The sequence below is a fragment of the Varanus komodoensis genome, unplaced genomic scaffold (assembly GCF_004798865.1).
Source record: "Varanus komodoensis strain SLA01 unplaced genomic scaffold, ASM479886v1 scaffold64, whole genome shotgun sequence".
Taxonomy (NCBI): Eukaryota; Metazoa; Chordata; class Lepidosauria; order Squamata; family Varanidae; genus Varanus; species Varanus komodoensis.
Window position 1 is genome coordinate 175,072 of NW_025336273.1, and position 11,712 is coordinate 186,783.

An 11,712-nucleotide genomic window follows, 5' to 3' on the forward strand; every position below is an offset into this window, starting at 1 on the left:
GTGGAGCTAACAAAGCTGTAGATATCTGAGAGCTGAGTGGTACTCAAAGAGAGACATTAAATAAACCCCATAAAAGTAATCTGTAAACGGGAGAAACAGACTCATGGGCACACCTATCACACAGGTACTATCACCGGGCAGCTATATTTGGCAACAGTTGCTTGACGACCATCCTCTTAATGGCACAATTATTCTGTTATTTTCTCTAGGGTCAGCATTCCCTCAGAGTTCACCTGCTGTGAGGCAGAATTGTTTATGATTGTCCATTGAAGTGCACAACATCTTCCCTTTGGGCAGGATGGAGAACAAGGTAAGCCTGTTTGTGTTGAAACCAGCAATAGTGCTGAGTGCTTTGCCAATGAGTTTGGAAAGCTGCAGAAGGTGGTAACTTTGCTGCATGTCCTGAATTCCAGGTGACTGAGAGCAGTAGGACAAGGAGCAGATAAGGTTTTCTGAAGCCGCTTCTATGATTATCTCTTACCCTCCTCACAGTATTCTTGTTTCACTCCCCTAAAATATCCAGGCACTGAAAAGTGTGGCAAAGGGTACTGAGGAGAGAGGTCTCCCAATTTTCATGATGTCTCTGTTCTTCTGGTAGTGTCCATGGTGTTTACCTGTGAGTCCCCTGGACTGCAAGGCGATCAAACCGGTCAGTCCTAGAGGAGATCAACCCTGGCTGCTCCTTGGAAGGCCAGATCCTGAAGATGAAGCCCAAATACTTTGGCCACCTGATGAGAAGGAAGGACTCCCTGGAGAAGAGCCTAATGCTGGGAACAATTGACGGCAAAAAGAGAAGGGGACGGCAGAGGATGAGGTGGCTGGATGGAGTCACTGAAGCAGTTGGTGTGAGCTTAAGTGGACTCCACGGGATGGTGGAGGACAGGAAGGCCTGGAGGAATGTTGTCCATGGGGTCGCGATGGGTCGGATGCAACTTTCCGACTAGCAACAACAACTCTGTTTTCACCTACACAGCTGGGCAAGAAATACCTTCTACCTCCCTTCTAGGAACCAGGAATAGAAGCTCCCTTTAGGATGTTCCAGGAAGGAAGTTCCACAAGACTGAATGGAGCAGAGGAGTGATTGCGTTGGAAGTGCAGCTTGAAGGTCCCTCCTTGCCCTCCAAAGCCTTTTGGGTATCACATGAGTGTAGACCTCACTTCTGATTTTGATCCATTTGCCAAACACAGAACAATTCCTCTGATCTGTTTTAGGAGTCCCTCTTATGAAAGATGTTTGGGTTTTTTTCTGTTCATTGTTAGAAGGTCATTCTTTCCCCATAAAACAAATTAACACTGCAGGCTGGATGAAGCTCCTTGAGGTTCCTTCCTCCAGAAGCATGATAATAAAATATTCTGCTCCTGATATAAACCTGTAGATATTTGCAAACTAAATCACTCCTTAGCAGCTTCTCTAGATGAAGAATGTAAGCTGGTGCTTTGCAGAGGCTGTTTCTTCCATTTGATTTCCTGGGAGCAAAAGCACCTCATTCACCTATGTTTCCTGTAATTTTTTTCAGTTTTTCTATTTCCCCTTTTCTGCCTTATTATATGTTCTATTACACAACCACAAGGTGGTGCTTTGTATAGCACCATTGTGGAAATATCTGTTGCTTGTTTTGTGCAGTCTAGCACGATAGTTCATTATTCCACATGGGGAAATGCTGCAAAAGAGCTTACGAATCTAGCTTCCCTTACTGAGGGATCATGACCACACAATAAATCCCTTGCACTGAAAGCACTAGATTTGTACTCCTTTTCTTTTATAGGCTGAGCTCTCTCAGGGTTGGAGGCAGGGCTGAAGCTGGTAATGTTGCATGCAGTTCCTCTGTATGGATTTTAAAGGGAACTTAAAAAGCCCCTAAATAAATAAATAAACTTTGCATGGCAAGATGGGCTTCTTGTGAAGCCTGTGACTCAACATCACACATCTGTACAGCAAGCCTATACTCCAATCCAAATGCATTTCTGCAAACTGCAACAGCAGGGGGTTGGACGCGATGGCCTTCATGACCGCTTCCAACTCTGCTATGCTATGATTCTATGAACTGTAACACTTCCTCTCAAAATTTATACCACCCATTTTCTTCCAACCTCAACCTGCAAAAAATCAACCCATTCCATCTAATGGTAGCAAATTATATAGCTTCCCTCCACGAAGTGTGAAGAAGACCTTCCTTTTATCTGTCCAGTGCCCCCATCCATCATTTTCATGAAATGGTCCTTCTGAGTTCTAGCAATATGATAATTATCTGTTGGCGACATACAGGTATGTGAGGGATGTCACACGGAGGTGAGTAGAGACCTGTTCTCCCCTGCAGAGGAAGGCAGGACGTGCTCCAACGAAGCCAAGCTCAGGGAGCCAAGGTTCAATTTGGATGCCAGGAAGCACTTCCTGACGGTTAGGACCCCGAGGGCGTGGAATGGGCTTCCCCGGGAGGCGGTTGAGGCCCCATCAGTGAGGGTGTTCAAGGATAGGCTGGACATGCACATGGTGGGCATGTTGTGAGCGGAGCCGGCTGGAGCCGGGGGTCAGACTAGATGGCCTGGGAGGTCCCTCCTGACTTGCTCTGTGTCTGTGTTTCTAATTAGCTTCCTGCGGTCCTATGCAGCTAGGAGCAGGGGGGACTTTGCCAGGGGGAGAGTGACTCACCTGCACCAATACCAGTGTTGTGGGTCCTATGTGCTGTCAAACATCTCCAACTTATACGAGTTGTGGCCCTAATCATGACAGTCCCACTCAGTTCCTGCAAATTCAAGGCCATCACTTCCTTTATGGAGTCCACCCATCCCTTGTTTGGCCTTCCTTGTCTTCTACTGCTTTTCCTAGCATGACGGTCTTCTCCAGGGACTTTCGTCTTCTCATGTTGTGCCCAAAGCAGGACAGCCTCAATTTTGCTCTTTTTGCTCTCAGAGAAAACTCTTCCTGGCTTCGATCCCACTGGATTTAACTCAGTTGTTCTTCTGTCCATGCAGGCTTGCGTGTTTCTTCTCCAGCACCATCTTTTGACAGACAGACATCAATTTTCCTTGTATCAGCTTTCTAGGACTAGTAACACAGACTTTTCATACATTTATTTATTTATTAAACATTTTTATGCCTCCCCATTCGCCGAAGCCTCGGGGCGGCTTACAACAAATAAGTTAAATAACATTTTAAAATATATTCATTAAAATAAATTACAAATATACAATATAAAATGGTGGATGAAGGACTGTGTACAACCAGAAAGTAAAATAGGCATGCTAATCATAATACTTACTACTTGTTGAAGCAAAGATCTGCTTCAGTTACAGGGTGAGAGAGGAATTTTAGAGGAAGGATCCCAGAGACCGCTCCCCAGTTTTTCTTTCCCTTCCCTCTCCAATTTCAGCCCTTCCCACCAAAACACGACACTTTCCAAACTCTGATCCCCCAAACAACTCATCATCTCAGATACGGTGCCCTCCTCTCCATTCCAAAGCCAGCTTCTGAGTCCAAGGAGGGCGAGAGTGGCGGGGTGGAGATGTGACCATAACTCCACGGTCCCCGTCTTCTCCCTCTTCCCAAAACCAGACTCTAGGTTGGAGAAGGACAATGGGAATGCTTCAGTTTGCCACACGCTGCAAAAAAAACCCTGATTTAGATATTGGGTTTTTTGATGAATATCATTTTTCTCTTTATCCTCAAATTATCCCATTGCCTCCCAGTGGAAGAGAGTTGTTACATGAAGAGCTTTTCTTCCCTGGAGACCAGATGGAAGTCCGGATCATCTGCATACACATAGTGAGCTCCTTTTCAGGACGGAGATCCTGACGGAGCCAAATGGCCTTCCTGAAATAATTAATGATCCCATAATTTGGCCTGGTGGGCTGTGCAGGAAAACGGGTTCCTCATCTTTTGAGCTCCAGTGCAGATGTTTTTAGATGTAGGTAGTAAAAATGTGCAGCTGTTTTGTAATAGTAAGAGTGTCCGGACCATGGAAACGCATAGCCTGTATATAAGCCTGGACCCTCCATACAGGCCTGCTCTGCCATTGCCTTGTCTCTGCAAAATGGATTCAATTCACATGGATTCAATTCACACGGAAAGAAAACATGCTTCACAAATATTGTGTGTGTGTGTGCGTGTGCAGGGGGGAGCTTGTAGAACACAGCTCTGGCCTGACCTTGGTCCCTGGCCATCCAAGCCCTTTCTTCCCCTCCAAGCTCTAGAAATACCACCCCCCACTGTGGCATCCTCCGGAGGAAGAAGTGACCACCGTCTTCCTTTGGGCGTTGCAGAGTATTTTGACCCTTTGCTCTCCCGGATGACATGCCTGTTTTCATACCTGCATGCACGACACCTGCTTCCCTCCGGCCTTCCCTTCCGGCCTTCCCCCATCTGGTGGGGGAAACCAGTTCTGCCTTCTTTAAAGATAGGCTATGAGGGCGACCAGGGAAGCGGCCTTTGCTCCATTATTGACGCCTGTAGCATCTTGGTTCCACCACCTTCTGTCATATTGTTTCCTTTACCTGAATCTCCTCTTATCTATTATTTATTTATTTTATTTAAAGTTTTTATATGCCGTCCCCTTGCTACATAGCCTCGGGACAGTGCAAATAAATAAATGAATAAATAAAACAATTACAATTACAATTAAAACCTGGAAACACACTGTCTGCACAATTAAAATATATAAATATTTAACATTATTAAAATACTGTTTGAATAAAAAGGTCTTGGCCTGGCACCAAAAAACAAATAATGATGGCGCCAGGCGGACCTCTCTGGGGAGCGCGTTCCACAGATGGGGCGCCACCACAGAGAAGGCCCTCCTCCAGGTGCTTTGCTTCCTGATATATCTCACGGAGGGCTCCCGGAGAAGAGCCTCTGCTGCCGATCTCTTTCGACCCATTTCCTTTCTGGACCTGGTTGCTGGACACCCTAGGAGTCAAGTGCTGAAAATGTGCATGTGAGGAGAGAAAAAGTTTTAGATCTGGACACAGCCAGACAGACAGCCAGACAGAGAAGAGTTGCTTCCTCCCAGACACCAAGGCAGGCCTTTGGGCAGAGGGCCAAGGCCCCAGCAGGCACAGTGTCCCCTTCCAGCGGTGGAGGGCTGGCTTGCCACATTCGGCCATCCCGGGCGTGATCCTCCGTGGAGTCCCCAGGGCTGGGAAGGAGGCTCTGCAAGGCCATGACCTCCGAGGCCACGATCCACCAGCCTGCACCACCACCTGTGCTGAGCAGGGAGGCATGGGTTTCCCAGTCCCTGCCTCCCTGCTCCGAATCTGGGCCCACAAGCAAGCTGCAGCCCTCGTCCACATATTTCTGAGCCTGCCCTGCTGTTTGAAGATTTTTTCCTAGAAAATCTTTTCTAGATTTCTAGATTTTTCTAGAAAATGCATGAAAGACCGTCATGCGATTGGCAAATGGGCATGGAAATAGCCTACTTTTGAAAACGTGCTTAGAAAAGGCACACCTGCCAGTTGTGACCAGTGGAGAGGCAAATTCCAGTAAGGCAAGTGAGCGCAAGTCTAAGTGATGGGCAGCTGGCAGCCGGTAGGGGATACAGAAAATATTCCCACACAGCCTCTGGGTGGCCGGCTTGCCAGGGCCTCACTGTGGCCCCAGGGAATATGTGGACAGGACCGACGTGCAGAATTGTTCTCCTGCCCTCTGGCACATTCCTCTGTTCTCTGTTTCTGTCTCAGGGCTGCGGGAGCAAAACCCCATCCAGCTGAGTGAGCCATAGTGAGCCAGTTGAGTGAGGTACCTGAACCATTCCTATGGTTAAATGTCACGTACAGTTTGCACAAGCAAATTTGGCAGTGCAACAAATGTGTTGCAAGCTGCCCTGCTCTCCATGTCACTCCCCACCTCCCCAGATGGTATAAATATGCACCGATTCCCTCTTCCTTGGTACCTCTTGCTCTACAGAGACCTAGTTCCAAGCAGGCACCTCTCTTGCTCTCTCATAGACATGAAGACCTGGGGCCTCATCTTTCTTCTCCTCACCTTGACGCTCCTTCCTGACCCAGGTAAGTAGTTATTCAGTTCTAGGCACATGAACTCCCAGAAATGTCAGCATCTACAGAAATTCCTCTCCTCTCCTCTCCTCTCCTCTCCTCTCCCCATTTTCCTCCCCTTAGCCTCCCCTTCTCTCTTTTCCTTAATGTAATAACAACAATATACAAGAGAATAAAAAAGTAACTACATAATAACTCTTACATAACTGTAACAGCATTTCTAGATCATAAAAATGCTTGGATGACCATTTTATTTGAGTACAATGTAAGGATTCATTCAAAAATATGTGCTCGATCTTAACTTCCAAAAGGTTTAAACGTTAAGTAGGACTGGAATGAATTGTGGTGACAGTCCCTGGTAATATATCATCTTAATATTTCCACAGCTCAAATAGAAAGAATGTGGGAAGGAGGGGCTTGTGAATAGTCTGTCTGGTGATGGGAATCCGTTGGATTCCCTGGACTCAGCTTCCCCGATTTTGGCCTGCTTCACAGTGCCCTGTGTCCTGGCAGGTGCACCCAGCATCCACGGGGGCTCACCAGGAAGCAGGTCCCACAGCGACTCTTTCCCCCATGTGCCACTCCTGCTGCTGGTGGCAACGAGCAGGGATGGAGCTCAGTTTCCCGGAAGTGCTCCGGCTCACCTGCTTGTGGCACCTGCTTCCTGCATCCCGTGTTGGGAGTGAGAAGGATGGACGAGTGCTGGAACCCAGATGGTTCTCCGGAACTGGAGTGAGGAGCAACTTGCAGTGAGACTGGGGAGGATGGGCTAGGTCAAACTCCGAGGTGGAGGAGGCGCAGGTGATTCTCTCGCGGCCTGGCACTTTGTTCAGCCAGGCAGTTCTTGGGCATGACCAAGATGCACAGGCTACGGGAGAGGTCCCTGAGGCCGAGGAACCCTCAAATGCAGACCAGGCCCCCTGCTCTCAGCCTTGTGGCAAAGGATCAGCGGAGGTGGCTGCCCCAGTTGAATGAGCAGCCTGCAAAGAGGAGGCAGATGCCTTCAGAAAGCCCCTCCCGAGGGGATGGAGCCCAGGCATGCTCATAAGGAGAGTTCCTACAGGTAAAGACTAGATCGGGTTCAACAAACCACTCTGTGCATGCTCAGAGGTCCATGACTTGTATCTGGGAGAAAGTTTAGCAAGGAAAGCAGCCGGTGGTTCAAAGGCGAACCTCGGCTCACGACATCCTGCAGCTCTCTTGATGGGGACGCTTGCCGGCTGCAGAACCAGGCACCTGTGAGCGTTTGCGAACTTGCTCTTGGTTCGGCTCACTTTGCAGGAGAGCCAGTGTGCCAGCTCTGGAGGGACGAATCCTGGAAGGGTTCCTCCCAAAGCTGGCCAGACCAGGCCTAGAAAAATCTCTGCGGTGGCTATACCACCTCTAGTTTGCTCTGAGGTTCCGAAAAAGAGCTTCTTCTGGAACTTTTCATTCTGATTACAACCTTCCTGTCCCTGTTGTTGCAAACCCCAGAGAGGTCCGCCTGAGGTCCGCCTGGCGCCGTCGTTATTTGTTTTTCGGCGCCAGGCGAAGACCTTTTTATTTAAGCGGCATTTTAATTGTTAATATTATTGGATTTTATCTGGCCAGGGTGGCTTATTTTATATTGGTATTTTTGCATTTTTAACTTAATGTTTGTATTTTTTAATTTAATGTTATAATAATTATTATTTTTTTAACTTAACATTGTAAGCTGCCCCGAGGCTTCGGCGAATGGGGCGGCATAAAAATGTTTTAATAAATAAATAAATAAATAAATAAATAAAATTAGTCCCAAGTCTGAAACAAATGATGTAAACAGCAACAGCAATAAGCAAAGGTGGCCACACATTTATCTGCCTTGAACAGGGATGTGTGAGGACCTGAACAAGAAGCACAAATCCAGGGGATTCTGCTGAGACGGACCCCCTCCAGTCCTCTCTGTCTGCCCTGCCTTGGTGTCGGCTCTCTATTTCACAAGCTGAAATATTTGTGAAATATTGTGTTGTAAGCCGCCCCAAGGCTTCGGCAAGGGGCGGCATAGAAATGTTCTAACAACAACAACAACAACAACAGCAACAACAACAACAACAACCAGCTTCTGAATTTCTCCTTTGACGGTGTGCTGCAGTCCTTCCATTTTTAAATAAGGAAATCTGTGAAAAACATACCATTCGTCTTTTTAGTGAAAACAGGAAGTTGAGAACTATGCATGTGATTTGTGCAAATCACGTGAACGAGCAGGAGCTTCTGACCCCTGTTTGTGCAAATAGTGCGTGACGTGGGGAAATCCCCTGACATCTTTTTTAAATGCTCCAACCACTGCCTTTGAGATAGAATGCTAAATAAAAAAGGGAAGAAAGAGAGAAATGACTTGACCTACTTCCAAATATTGGCTTGAAAGTGGACAGGAAGTCTGGCAAACTCAAGCAAACCAGATTTTCTAGTTCATAGAAACATCAAAACAGAGCGAGTCGGAAGGGGTCTCCCGGGCCATCTAGTCTGACCCCCGGCTCCAGCCGGCTCCGCTCACGACATGCCCACCATGTGCATCCTGAGCCCTGAGTGCCTTTTCTGTGATAAGGTGGACAAATAAAACATAAAAATAAAATAAAATAATGGGTAGGTTTGTTTTCTGCTCTCAGCCTTTCTTTCTTTATACACAAGCGAGTGTGTTCACTGCCTCGCATCTCCGACATTCTTTTGCACAGGATCTGCCAGGTGGGTGAAAAATGAAGATGAATGCAAGGAAGACGGGGGCACCTGTCTCGCCATCGTAATCGGCGGCTGTGGACCGCTGCTTCAGATTGGCATCTGTGGCTTAGGGAGGAATTGCTGCAAAAGGTAAGCCGGATGGTTGGTGACCACACTGCCTAGCAGAAACTGCTTCGAGAACAGGCTACACAGATGCTTTCGCCTGGAGGCCAGTGAGGGCCATACACATGCATGCATGCACAAACTCACACATGCACGTGTGTACATGCATGCACACGCATGCGCGCGCGCACAGAGCGAGTAAGCGGGTGAGCTTTGAGGAGGTTTAACCTGGTCCCACACCTGCAGCACTGCAGAAGGGCAAAACCTGGAGGCAGCCGCCAAGCTAAGCAGGTGTGGAAGGGGGCGGTGCTTGGCAGGGGATGCCCTCCTGGGATTCCTGGTGCCCACCTTGATTGCCACAATCAAAGCCAGGTGGGATATTCATGAGTGCCATTTGACTCAGGCTGCCTAACCTGCTTATTTTTATTTATTAATTAATTTATTTTTCGATTTATATCCTGCCTTTTTCCTACAAAGGGCTCAAGGCAGCTTACATCTCCTCCTCCATCTTATCCCCACAACAACAACCCTGTGAGGCAGGTTGAGCTGAGAGTCTGTGACTGGCCCAAAGTCACCCAGTTGTCTCCATGGCTGAGCGGGGACTAGAACCCAGATCCTCTGAGTCCCAGTCCCACGCTCTAACCACTACACCACACTGGCTCTTTAAAATTTATTTAAAATTCTTGTCCCGGGTTAAGTAGCATTATTCATTCCACTTAAGCTGGACTTTTAAATTGCTGTGGTTCCCGGGCCCACATGTTGGTTGGGCCATCTAAGCACACAACTCTGCACATGCTTAGGGAGAAGATCAGTTTTGCACAGGCTGAGGAATTCTAGGAGTTTACAGAATTTTTCTTTTTTGTCTAAACCTGCATAGGAGAGCAACTTAAATTCTTTTATTTATTTATGTATTTATTTAAAACTTTTATATCTCGTCGAACTACTAGTGTCCCGGGATGGTTTTACAAAAAAAGCAACACATATTGTGTTAAGCGAATTCATGTCCATAAAGCTTTATTCACGCTCCAACCCCAGCTGATTCCACCCAAGTACCTCTCTTCTCACAACTCCATGGTAGTTCCAGCAGAAATTTTCCAAGCTGGAAGAGAACTGGGCTCCAGGGAGAACAGGGGTTGCTCTTTGGGATCTTTGGGATCATGGGCCATTTGGAAGTTTCAGAAACTGCTGTGGGCACTGCCACAAAACGGCTAACCTATGGATCACGATAGATCTTATTCATCTGAAAGTTTTGTTTCCTGACATTTGGACAGCACGACGTCTCTTTAACAAGGGGCTGCCTAATTTGGCTAATGGCTGGTTGTGCGATACAACGAATGCTTCTTTTAAACAGATGTTTTAGTGAAGTCCAATAGTTGTTTATTTCGGGAAAGAGGTTACTGCTTAGACACATGTTGAACTGGAATGGGCTTTCATTAAATTACATAGAAGTGCAGACTTTTAGAATTATTGCCCTGCTTGTTAATCAATGGAAGGGGAAATTAATTGTCTGTGCTCTTTTTGACAGTGCAAAAGTGAAGATTACAAAACTGGAAGGATAAATACTCACCTCCTATCATACAATGGACTTTAAAACTTACAATTTATACCTTTATATATACTGGTGTATAACCAGATGGCATTTAGAAGCCAGCTTCAAATTCACACTTAGCTTTGTATTTTATTAGCTTTTATTGAAGCCAATATTTGATTCCAAAATCCCTGCACATTTTTAACAATGAAATCAAACGCAAAAGACTGTTTTGCACAGTGTTTGTCTAAGCATTTTATAATCTCTCCTCCTCTAATATGTCTCTACTCTTCCCCGCCCTTCTATCTGCAGATAAACTGATTGAGTGACTGACATCTCTCAGCAACGAAGAAATATTAAATCCTTCTTCCGTGCCTCGTTACAATCCAAAAGTGCTTCTTTGCACACTGAAGATCTGGACAGATTCTGTGCTGGCTTGCTTCCCTAATAAAGGCACCTTGCACTCAATTTGCGTTGCCAGTGTCAATGTTTGTATGCAGGACTCTTGTTGGTTTCATGGCTGGGTGAGGAACGCCCTCTTCTATTTACAGCTGCATCCATAGACCCAGGAGATGAAGGGCGGGGAAGCAGCTAGTTTGCACTGACATGGGAAAGCTTGCAAACGAATACGATTTGCCAGAGTTGAGGGTGGAGCACACTCCCTTTAAACATTTTGTGTCTGTGTCTTCCCACGACATCCCCAGCCACAAAAAGCAGCAGCCGAAAGACCACGAGGACACACTGAAAGCAAGGAACCCAAGCAACTCCTTGTTTCATTCCCAATAGCCATGGGAACTCATTAAGAGATTTCAGGGATCATTTCCAAGTCAAAATGCTGGCCAGAGTATTGCTTTTTAGCAAAAACTCCAAATCAAAACACTTGGTAGGAGATACATTTCAGAAAAGAATTCTGATAATTTCCAAAACGGCAGTGTCTAGGAATCATCTTCCACCACGCAAAGAAATGGGAACACAGGTTGATTTCTGAACGCCTAAGTTATGAACAACCTCTGCTTGTGAATGAACTGCCATAAAGTCTATTAATTAAAAATATTACTGTGGGAAATTGTCATCATCACAGAGAGAGAGGAGGCAGAAAGGGAGAGAGGGAGGTCTCCAAAGATGCCTTCCCTCTGGCATTTCCTTGCTGCAAAGAGGAGGTGCTGGTGAGTTTGGGGCAGGGGGCTAGAGATATTTTCATTTTTTCCACTTTGGCAGGGGTCCTACACTCTAACCCACATGAATGTGGAGGGCCAACCACACGTGATCCAACCCACACACAAATTTGACTTAAAGACGAATTTCTGTTTTCTCAGGAATGAAACTCATTCGCAATCCAGGGACTGCCTGTACTGTAAACAAAAAGTTAACTGCAATTTTATTATTATTATTACATTTTT

The 11,712-nt window shown here is 46.5% G+C and overlaps 1 long non-coding RNA gene across 1 annotated transcript; it reads left to right on the forward strand.

Annotated features, from left to right (window-relative positions):
- Positions 1–226: 226 nt before the first annotated feature.
- LOC123033653 lies at positions 227–8,727 on the forward strand. The gene is made up of 3 exons (XR_006416621.1): positions 227–310; positions 5,941–6,000; positions 8,679–8,727. It is a non-coding gene; the product is annotated as an uncharacterized LOC123033653 (long non-coding RNA).
- Positions 8,728–11,712: the final 2,985 nt, after the last annotated feature.